The following is a 10,450-nucleotide window of genomic DNA, read 5'->3' on the forward strand; positions in this document are numbered from 1 at the left end:
ACACAAAGGAGGACTAGAGCAAGTATCCGTGGCTAAGCTCTGAAATATTATGTTAATACAGGAAGAAGGGATACCTAAAGATCCTTTCCTATCTGTTCTTGATATCTGGAAGCAGCTGAAAACCAGTGACTCACTTACTGGCCCTGAACCTCATCCACCAGTTGCAGAAACGTGTGAATCGGGCAAAAAAAGGACTCTCACCCATTGTAAGGAAGTGAACAGCATCCTTTAAAAAAAATGCCTTTCTCCATTTCCACCTCCCATGACCACACCATCATTGAAAAATCAAAACCCTCATATGTACTGTAACACACCCTTGACTCAGGACTGCCCTGTTTCTGCTGGCACTTCTTTAACAAACTACACAGAGGGACACAAAGCAATAATAGCAGATGAAGAGAAAAGGTGGGAGTAAATGTGCCTTAAATCCTGGTCTGGCTGTATTGTCTGCATACCATATTTTCCTCTCAGTATCTCACCGAATTCCTGCCTAACTTAATGTGTCTGCTTAGAGCTTGGCCCCAGTTTCAAAAAGATAAATCTATCCCTGTAGATTGTTGTTGTTATTATTGCTAACAGCCATATATAAAATGCTCCTTGGTAGCATGCTGAGTATGTTTTGGTCTCAGTCATCTTTGAAAGGTTGTAGGAACTGGCCCACGGTCACCCGGCAGTGACCTGACCAGGATGGCCCAGGTTAGGCTGATCTTGTCACATCCTGGAAGCTAAGTAGGTTAGTACTTAGATGGGAGACCACTAAGGAAGTCCATGGTTCCTACACAGAGGCAGGCAATGGCAAACCATCTCTGTCTTGAAAACCCCTTGAGGGGTTGCCATACGTTGGCTGTGACTTGACAGCAGTTTCACCACCACCCACCCAGAAGCACTCAAGCAGGGATCCTAGCCAACATCTCCCAATGTAAGCCTACAGTGCCATCATTATGACTCACTTCTCACTTTCATGTCCGTGTCTTCCTCATCTTAGGTGTTCCCCGACAATTACAATAACCAAGAGCACCTAAAGACTGTGATGGCTCTTTCCCACACTGCAAGTTAAGCAGGTGAAGCAGGTGATCTGTGTGAAACTCCAGTAGAGAGCTGCTACCTTCATTCTGTGATTCTAGGTTTCCTAGAAGCATATGCCTGAAAATAGAATGCTTAAGTGGTCCTTTGGTCTGGTCCACAAGTGTTCTCCTTAGGGTCAGACGAGACATAAGCTTCCTTATCTCAAACATGGGGCTGCCACTGCCATTTTAAAGCCTGTTACAATGGGCAACTTAAAAATGCAGTGAGGGCCCAATCCTCATTGAGCCCGCAGCACTGTGGGAAGAGGCAGTCATCACCCCCCTCCTGCAGCTGTTTCAGCACTTGGGAAATGGGGGAGGGGGGTTTCCTCATCCCACTGCACTTCAAACCAGATTAGGATCAGGTCTTTTAACATTTTTAAATTGCCCACTTTAGGCTTTAAAATAGAGGTGGTGTCCCCATGTTGGGTGTGAGAATGCCATTATGTCTACTTTGGCCCTCAGAAACAGTGCTTAACTTTGAGAAAAGGTAACAAAGATGCCTGTAGTTTTAAAGCCATGAACTTTCATCTCCCTTAGTGAAAGAAAGTAGCACTGCACACACTCAGGGGCACAGAGCCCTGCTGTGCATAACAACAGAAATCACACAACCCCACTATCAAAACTCTAGCTTGGTAAATCAGAGCACTCAAGTGCCAGAAGAAGGAAGTGCTCTTGAGACCCAGCATTCCTGATCACTATGCAGTCCATTCATAAGAAAATCAGCTTGTGCTCCCCAGACTACAGCAAAGCTTTTGACTGTGTGGGTCATGAAAAGCTATGGTTGATTTAAAAAGAAATGGGTGTACCACAACATCTGATTGTTTTAATGTGCAACCTATGCTGTGGATAAGAGGCTACTGTTTGGACAGAAAATGGAGAAGCAGAATGGTTTACAAAGGATCTATTTTATCTCCCTGTCTCTTTAATCTATATGCGGAACATATCAGAAGAAACTGGATTAGATAAGATTAAAGTGAAGTGAAAATTGGTGGAACATTAACAATTTGAGATATGCAGGTGACACACACTGCTGGCAGAAAATAGTGAAGGCTTGAAAGGACTCCTTTTTTAAAAAAAACAATCTGTTTATTAATTTTCAAGAAAAGAAGAAAAAATAATAATAATAAAAGTAAACAGTGTTAGGCACATCACAAGGATCACACAAGGTATAATACCTTAAACTTACATTTTCTCAAATATAGTATTAACCCAAAAATATTACTGATCGCGTATTTCAAGTATTTTCCACTTGCTCTCATATTGAGACTTATATGTTATCAAAAATATCAACCCAAAGACCAGATCAATCTTAAATACTTTTGTTGTTTTCATGCCTCTGGAGCTATCATGATTATTTGAAGTAAGAGATATCTTATTTTCTATTTAGACCATTTAAAAGCCAAAAGATTGAAATTCATTCTTCTTCCAAAAATTTGAACATTATCTAGTATTTCAAAGTATAAATATAACCACAATCACAACTATTTTTCTAATAACTAACTTTAACCATATTACAACCACCAATTATTACGCCGATTGAAACCATAATTACCCCAATGGAACCTATGTAAATTCATTACATCCAACATCCCGATCCATAAAGAACCCCAAAAACACCAACAAAAGAAAAAAAAGCAAAAATACAAGAAAAAGAAACATGACTAACAACCACAACAAACAAACAAAAACAAAACAAAATAGAAATACCAAACCATAAAACAACCAACTTTATGTAACCTAAAAAGAAATAATATCTGTCTCCCCTCCTCCCCTTTCTAGGGTTATCCCCATAATACATTTCTTTTCCACTAGTATTCCTATAGCAAAAATACAGAAGAAACAATATTAATCTAAGGTCTTCCTTTACCTATTTATCATAAACATAATAAGATCAGACCGCTGGAAGAAATACTATATTAAACCACCATCTCCTGCAAATCTTTTATTACATTTTCTTTCTTCTTCTTTTTTTAAATCCCCGGAGGGATATTTTTTATTTTGCAAAACTACAAAAACTACAAAGAAATATTAGGGAAGGGACTACAACTAAGGAGAAAGAAAAGCAAACCACACTAAACTAAAACCCCAAAAGGAGGAGATATTTTCACTGTAGTAAAAATTTTAGTACTGTTAGTGTTAATATCACAATATACTTGTAGAGTTCTTGCTTATAACAGTTCACTGTTTATATGTTATTTTATTAGTTGCCATGAGAGAAATCTCTGATCATCTTCTTATTCTTCGCTTCAAAAGGCCATTTTCCAAGTCCTTCTGCCTTTACTTCGGCTTTCTGTCTCTGAAATCATATACCACTCTGGCAGGTCCTGCACCCTTTTCTGCCGCAGAGTCCTCTTCCGTTCCTGAGGTAGCAGAGTCACTAGACTTCGTTTCTTCCTCTTTGGAATCTTCCTCTGTCCCCAGCTGGCGTCTCAAGAATTCTTTAGCTTTAAAAGTGGAGTCTATCTTCTCTCTTCTATCGTTGATCTTAAAGATGACACCTTCCGGAATCGCCCATCTGTACGATATCCCATTTGTTTGAAAAGAAATTAGGTCCTTGTAATTTTTCCTCTTTTGTCTAATTTCAAATGGAATGTCCTTTAAAGTTTTGATGGTTACATTTCCCATTTTCAGTGGAGTTGCTGAAGTTGCTTTTAAAATGGTGTCCCTAGTTTGTCTTCTTGCAAACTTGACCACTATTTCTCCAAGTAGGCTATTTTTTAAATGTAACTGGAGTATGCCCTATAGGCTACCTCCATTTTGTTTACAAATTCATCCGCTGTTAAGCCTACTACTGGGGCGATAATTTCACTACGCACCTTCTTCAAGTCTTCTCGATCTGTTTCAGGAACCCCCTGAAACCTGAGAACCATGTTAGCTTTTTCCATCTGTAGCTGTAAAACTCCCATCCTTTTCTTCAACTTCTTGCTTGTGGTGTCTATCTCTTTAATTTTTTCGTTTGCCTGCTCCACTTTTTTCTCCGTTTCATTCAGCTGGAGCTGCTGTGCTGCAAAGTTTTTATTCATCACAGTCAATTGCTGGTTAATACCATCGAGTTGTTCCATCACCGGCTTGAGCATATCTGCCAGGAGTTTGAGGACATCTGCTCCCTCTTCCGGTCTCGGACTCTGACTGCCCGGTTTCGTTTTAAACTTTCTCTGCTGGGCCGCCATCTTTCCCGTTTTGTTTAGTTTCACTGCTCCCACATAACTTGGAAAACTCGCCAAACGACTTCGCAATTCAGATAAGTCTCTCAAAACACTTTCGATTTACTTCCTCCCCTCTCCCCCTTCGTGTCCATTAACCGCTCATCTTTTACATTTTCTTGAGTCTCAATTCCTTTATCTCCATATTATGACCGCCAAGAAGAAGAGAGAAAAAAGGACAGAGGAAAAGGGGGGGGGGGACAAACACCAATAAATAAACACCCAACATCAAAATAACACACTCTTACAAAGTTCCAGAAACAACAGTTACACCAAATACATAATTTCTCATCATTGTTTCTTTCCTTCTTATAAAACCCTTATCTATCAGTAAGAGGAAAAAACCTATAATCAAGTACAACTGTTGTCTCATATTTCCCCCATCTTTCTGTAGCCTCCTTTTTCTTCTCAATCTCCTTTAAATGTCTTGCATCTTTGTATTCGTAGAATTTTGTGTCCAAGTTTTCTCTTCTCCAATTCCATAGGTCAATCATCAATCTGTCCTTGATTTTAGAGTTCTTGGTTCTTTCTGTCTTGTCTTATTCTTCTTTTCCAAAGAAAAATTTATGGAAGGTTCTTTTAACACTACTGTTTCTGTAACAAAACTTACTGAATCCTTTAGGCAACGTTCTCTACAAGTGTCAGCTTCTTGAGCCAAATTTTCTACAAATAATAGCTGGTCATCCAATGGCTCCCTCTCCTGGCAGCAATCCTGTTCTTCAACTAGCGTCTATGGAGATTGTATCTGTTCTTTAATATTTTTCACCTCCGAATACAGACTCTGGGGACCTTCCACGAGATTTTTGCAGGCTGTTTTTACTGCTTGGCTAATTTCATCTGATAAGAGTTTTTAAAATTGGTCCCGTGTAAGATTTCCTATTTCTGTATTCTCATCTAGCTCTTCATCTTCGCACAGCGCCGCCATTTTCTCACTCCAGCACAGATACACTTTCAGGAACAGCACTCATTAAACAGCACTCTTAAAACATAGCAGTCCTACAGTTTCTCCTCAAGTTATTCTAGAGATATTGCTTTTGGTCAATAATGGTACTACAAACAAACAAAGTTTCTTACCCCCACCTTGCCAAGACAATCATTTCCCCCCGGACTTTCCATAGCCGCTTTCTCAATAATGGGAATATCTAAAGGGGTATTTAGCTCCAAATCTTCATAATATTACTTATGCATATGCGAATTAGTATCTTCAATGTGATGTGTTGGTTATATTGTAAGTTTAAAACGGCTGGTCGCAGCAAGAAAAACATGGCAGTCATGTTTTTGCTGTCGATCGTTCCTGCTTCAGGGCGAGACGGTGTCACCCCAGCATTTGCCTTATGCTGGAGTGGCCAGAAAAAGCCCCCTACTACCTGACCTCCCTCCAGGAAGTTGGGTGGAGCCCACCTGTTTGTCCGGGGGGCCTCAAAAGAACGAACTGGAGCGAGCGCCTCGGGATCGTCCTGAGAAGCACCCGCTTGCCACACCGTACCAGAAGCTTCCCAAGACTCAAGCAGGATTACAACTGAACATCCAGATGACAAAAGTAATAACTACTGAGGAATTACACAACTTTAAGGTTGATAATGGAAATATTGAAATTGTTAAAGGTTTTCTATTCCTTGGCTCCATCAGCAACCAAAAGGGAGACTGCAACCAAGAAATCCAAAGGAGACTGAGACTGGGAAGAGCCATGAAGGAACAAGAAAATATCCTTAAATGTAAGGATGTGTTGCTGGCAACCAAGATTAAGATAATTCATACTATAATATTTCCCTTCCCATTAATGTGTAAGGGTGTGAAAGTTGGAAGATGAAGAAAGCTGACAGGAAAAATGTGGATTCCTTTAAAATGTGATGTTGAAGGAGAGTTTTACGGATACTACAGAACACAAGAAAGACAAACAAGTGGGTTCTAGATCGAATCAAGGCAGAATTCGCTCTAGAAGCTAAGATGACCAAACTGAAGTTATTGCATTTTGGCCACATTGTGAGGAGACAAGATTCATTGGAAAAGACAATAATGCCAGGAAAAGATGAAGGCAGCAGGAAAAGAGGAAAACCCGACACAAGATGGATTGACTCAACCAAGGAAGCCACAGCCCTTAGTTTGTAAGACCTGTGCAAGGCTGTTAAAGATAGGGAGTTCTGAAGGTCATTAATTCACAGGGTGGCCATGCGTCAGAAGCTATTTGAAAGCACAACACACACATGCAGTCCATTCATGGAAGATGACTGGGGGCAGGGGGTGGAAGGTTACACACTCGCCTTCTACAACTCTTTATTCACTATAATATTGTCACTGACATAATAACCGAAAAAGGCTTTTGAACAAAGCAGAATGACAGAGTTTATTACAGGGATGACTGCATCATGTTCCTTATTTGATTTCTGTGCATTAAACTGTGTTATGACATTATGTAGGTCTATGTAACAGCCTTGCCTCACCCAACCCAACAAAGTCTACCTTGCACATTTACTATCATTATTGTGGTGTTGTCAGCAAACGGATGAACAGACAGATATCTTGGCTTCAAAAAAAAAAAGAAAGAAAGAAAAGAAAAGGATGCATTAATTTTTAAATAAGGGCCAGGATAAAAGACTGACAAGCCCAATTGTCTTTATGGTCTGTCCAGCATTAAGTGGGAATCTCTTGTAATGAGCATCTTCTAGGAAAGTGCACAAGACTTCCAATTTAATCAGCCAGGCCTCAGCAATGCATTACATCAGCCAATTTGACAAGAGGAGGCTAATCGCAGACTATTAACGAGAAAGTTTCCTTGGCATTTGCCCAGCAGAGAAGACACAATACTGGGGGTAGAAGAACAGCCTATGAAGCAAGATGGGCTGAAGCTGGAGAGCTGGGAGTACTAGGATGCTGAATTTCACTCACAGAACACCAGGCTAACTGCCTGTTTGTTTCAGGCACAAATTGTGGCTTAAAGCGCTTTGTATGCTGGTGCAGTTTGCTTTCTGGGGCAAACATCATTGTACCAGAAACTTTATCATCACCCTTCCCAAGCTGGAAGAAAAGCAAAACCCAACTCATGCTTTTTATAGCTCACTTTGGCTTGGATCTGGGTTCAAGATATTCCCCCCTGTGGACTTACTAGAATTAGCCAAAAGTACTATCTCAGTTTCCCATCTGCAAAATCAGAACAGCAGCCACCAACTCACAGGGCTATCACAAACACACATAATAGACTGCTATGTCCTTTTAAAGTTGCACTATAAAGGAAAATATTAAGACTAACAAGTAACTTGGCTTGGTTATACAAGAAATATAACTGCTAAAAAGAATCCAATCACAGAGGATGAACAGACTGAACCTGGAGTAGAAGTCTAACTATGCAACACTGTTCCAAAGAATACCAGTTCTTTGGAATCAGTTCTGATTCTTGTTTCTTTGTTTCGAACAAAGTCATCCAAAACGTGGAAGTGCCTTTTCTACACCTGTATACCTTTCATATACTGCAACTGCACTACTAGTTCTATGTAGATTCTGTTGGAAATGTAAGGGTTGCCAGGTCTAGATTCCAGTCATTGTAGAGTTAATCTGTTGTGTGCTATTGTTTAGACTGACCTGGAAGGAGACTTGGCACAGGGCCAAATACAATCAGGTGACTTCCTTCTACGAGTCAGGAAGAAGGAGGAATCTCCACTGTTGTGTGACCATGTGTTTGTAGCTGTAAGCATGTAAAGATGTAGGTCTAGATAGCTCTTTTGTTTGTAGATTTCCATTTTTATCTTCCCTTAGAAATAAAGATTTTTAAACAGAAAGAAATGTCTCCTCTCCAGTGAAGCAAAGATCCATTGCAAACTATTTATTTTTGCCTATTTTCCACAACAGATTCATGGTCCCTGTGTTCAGTTATCCTGCTGGAACTAGTAAAAAGCTCTGTAGCACCTTTAAGACTAACAGACTTTATTGTAGCATAAGCTTTCGAGAAACACAGCTCTCTTCATCAGAGCTGTGTTTCTTAAAAACTTATGCTACAATAAAGTTTGTCTTAAAGGTGCTCCTGAGCTTTTTACTATTTTGCAGCAACAGACTAACACAGCAAACTCCTCTGGACCTACTGGAACTGGTATTCTGAACCCATCAGATCATTTTCCATTCAGCAGGCATATATCTAATTTTGAACACGGCCATAAATGCGGGATATTAAATCCACAGATTAGGGCCACATATGGAGAAAAAAGAATTTTTTACAAACTTGGGGAACTCCCAAGTTTACTGAAAAATCTGAAAACGGAAAAAAGGTAAGAGGATTTTTTAAAGCATCTAAACCTTAACTAATAAGTTAAAGCAACTACACATTCCAGAGATGCTACCCTCATCAAGATAAATTTTGCAAAGATACGGAACCCTTGCAGTTTTTAGACTATTCATTGCATATGAAGAAGGGAAACACTCCACACAGAAGATTCCAAATTGTTGTAAATTACATGAAAAGTTGCAACCTATTAGACACATACATAAACTGTATAACACACAGTCATGATATACAAATCTTTGAGGTATACAAATCTTTGAAGTATACAAATCTTTGAAGTCTTTTAACTTAAATGTACTGCCATCAATTTCACTGAGTTCTAATTGTACAAGCCAGCTGCATAGACCTCTAGCCATCCCTGTCAACTGCACTACCTTTTTCTAAACTAAGAAAAACTGCCCTCCAAGAGGAGGAAGAGAAATAATAATGGGTCTAATGCCCAAAAGATGTAACATAATGGCAGTTTTTCTTTCAGGGCCTGATATATAATGTAATCCCAAAGGAGGTCTTCCAGAACGAATTGCAGTCTACAGAAAAACATGCACGCTTTATGCAGTTTTGAGTTATGCCTCAAATCTGACAACTCATTTGTATAATACAAAAGTCTCAAGCAAACACAGATGCACACCTGTGTATTCAACATTCCTCATATGGAACTGGCCAGACCTTGAACATAAGCTGTAACAGGAATGCACAGTGTTAAAGAAACACAAGGTATTGTATGGATAAGAGTGAATGAACCTTAGTTGGAAAGGACTCTGCAGTCAAAGGGTGTGCTACATGGTCTCCACAGTCCCTGCATTTATTCCCTGAAGGAACGGTTGAAAATAAAATATCCCTTGACAAAAAGCAAATGGGTGTACATAAGGATTTCTGCTAAGCTATAGCTGAATCAATAGTGCTCTTCTGAAGAAAGCATCATGCCTTCTGGAAGCAACAGGCTGATGGTCAAAGAAGTAGCAGTAGCAGAATGCTGCACATATATTTGAATAAAGCCAATGTCACCATTATACCTGTGGGGCTGATTGCTCAAACATGCTTCCCTTCCATGTTTGAATAAGGTTTTGGGGGTTTACTGGCATTAAGGACTCCAAGTGTGGAATGATGTGCACCTGAGTTTATTCTGCCAGCCTGCTGTCAGGTATTTGTTTAAGTGGGCCTCACCCTGTCTTGCTTTATGAATGCAGACTTGCGGTGAAGAAACAGCAGCCTCAAAATCCAGCCATGTAATTTGTCGTGCAGAGCCTGCTGCTGCTCCAAGCGAGACATTCGCTTGTATCTTGCAAGAAGTGTATGGGCAAATCTTTCATTTTTCTTTCATTACCCCGGCATGTACTGTCACTTAATTTTTATGTATGCAATCCTTCCTGACAAATATGATCTGCTGCTGGGTAATTCGTTTGACGTTCATTCTGTTCCTTGCTCTAATTATGGCTTCCATTTCTGACACAGAGGCGTCTATGCTGCCACAGCCAGGAGTACACCTGTCAGACAAGTTGTGGTACTGCCTAATGCCCTTTTATGCCAGTCTGATGTTAGCAAATACAAAGGAAAAAAATTAGGTGAATCTATTTGCATAAGCCCTGTGCTCATTTCATGGGTCAGCAGCCTTAGATATTAGAGTTCAAGATGGTTGCCAGGGCAACACTGAAATAGGAAAAAAATCCAATATCACAGGCGGAGCCATTGTGCATATGCATTTGCCACTGCCTCTTATCAAAATGTAAATTTCCACATTAAACTACACCTGCAAGATTGTGCCACTAGGAAACAAATAACACGGCAAAGTACTTTAAACCAGGTAGGATTTCGGGGTTTTATTTTTACTGTTAAATAAAACAGCCTTCAGAATGCAAAAATGCCGACCTGTGTGTCAGATGTAAAAGTGAACTAACTTGGGCTTCTCGGCA

The 10,450-nt window shown here is 39.9% G+C and overlaps 1 protein-coding gene across 4 annotated transcripts in view; it reads right to left on the reverse strand.

Annotated features, from left to right (window-relative positions):
* The window catches only part of NEK6 (NIMA related kinase 6), a 209,739-nt gene that overhangs the window by 27,038 nt on the left and 172,251 nt on the right, over positions 1-10,450 (reverse strand). The window lies entirely within an intron of this gene.

This window comes from Gekko japonicus, unplaced genomic scaffold (genome assembly GCF_001447785.1).
Source record: "Gekko japonicus isolate JY-2015 unplaced genomic scaffold, Gekko_japonicus_V1.1 scaffold127, whole genome shotgun sequence".
Lineage (NCBI taxonomy): Eukaryota > Metazoa > Chordata > Lepidosauria > Squamata > Gekkonidae > Gekko > Gekko japonicus.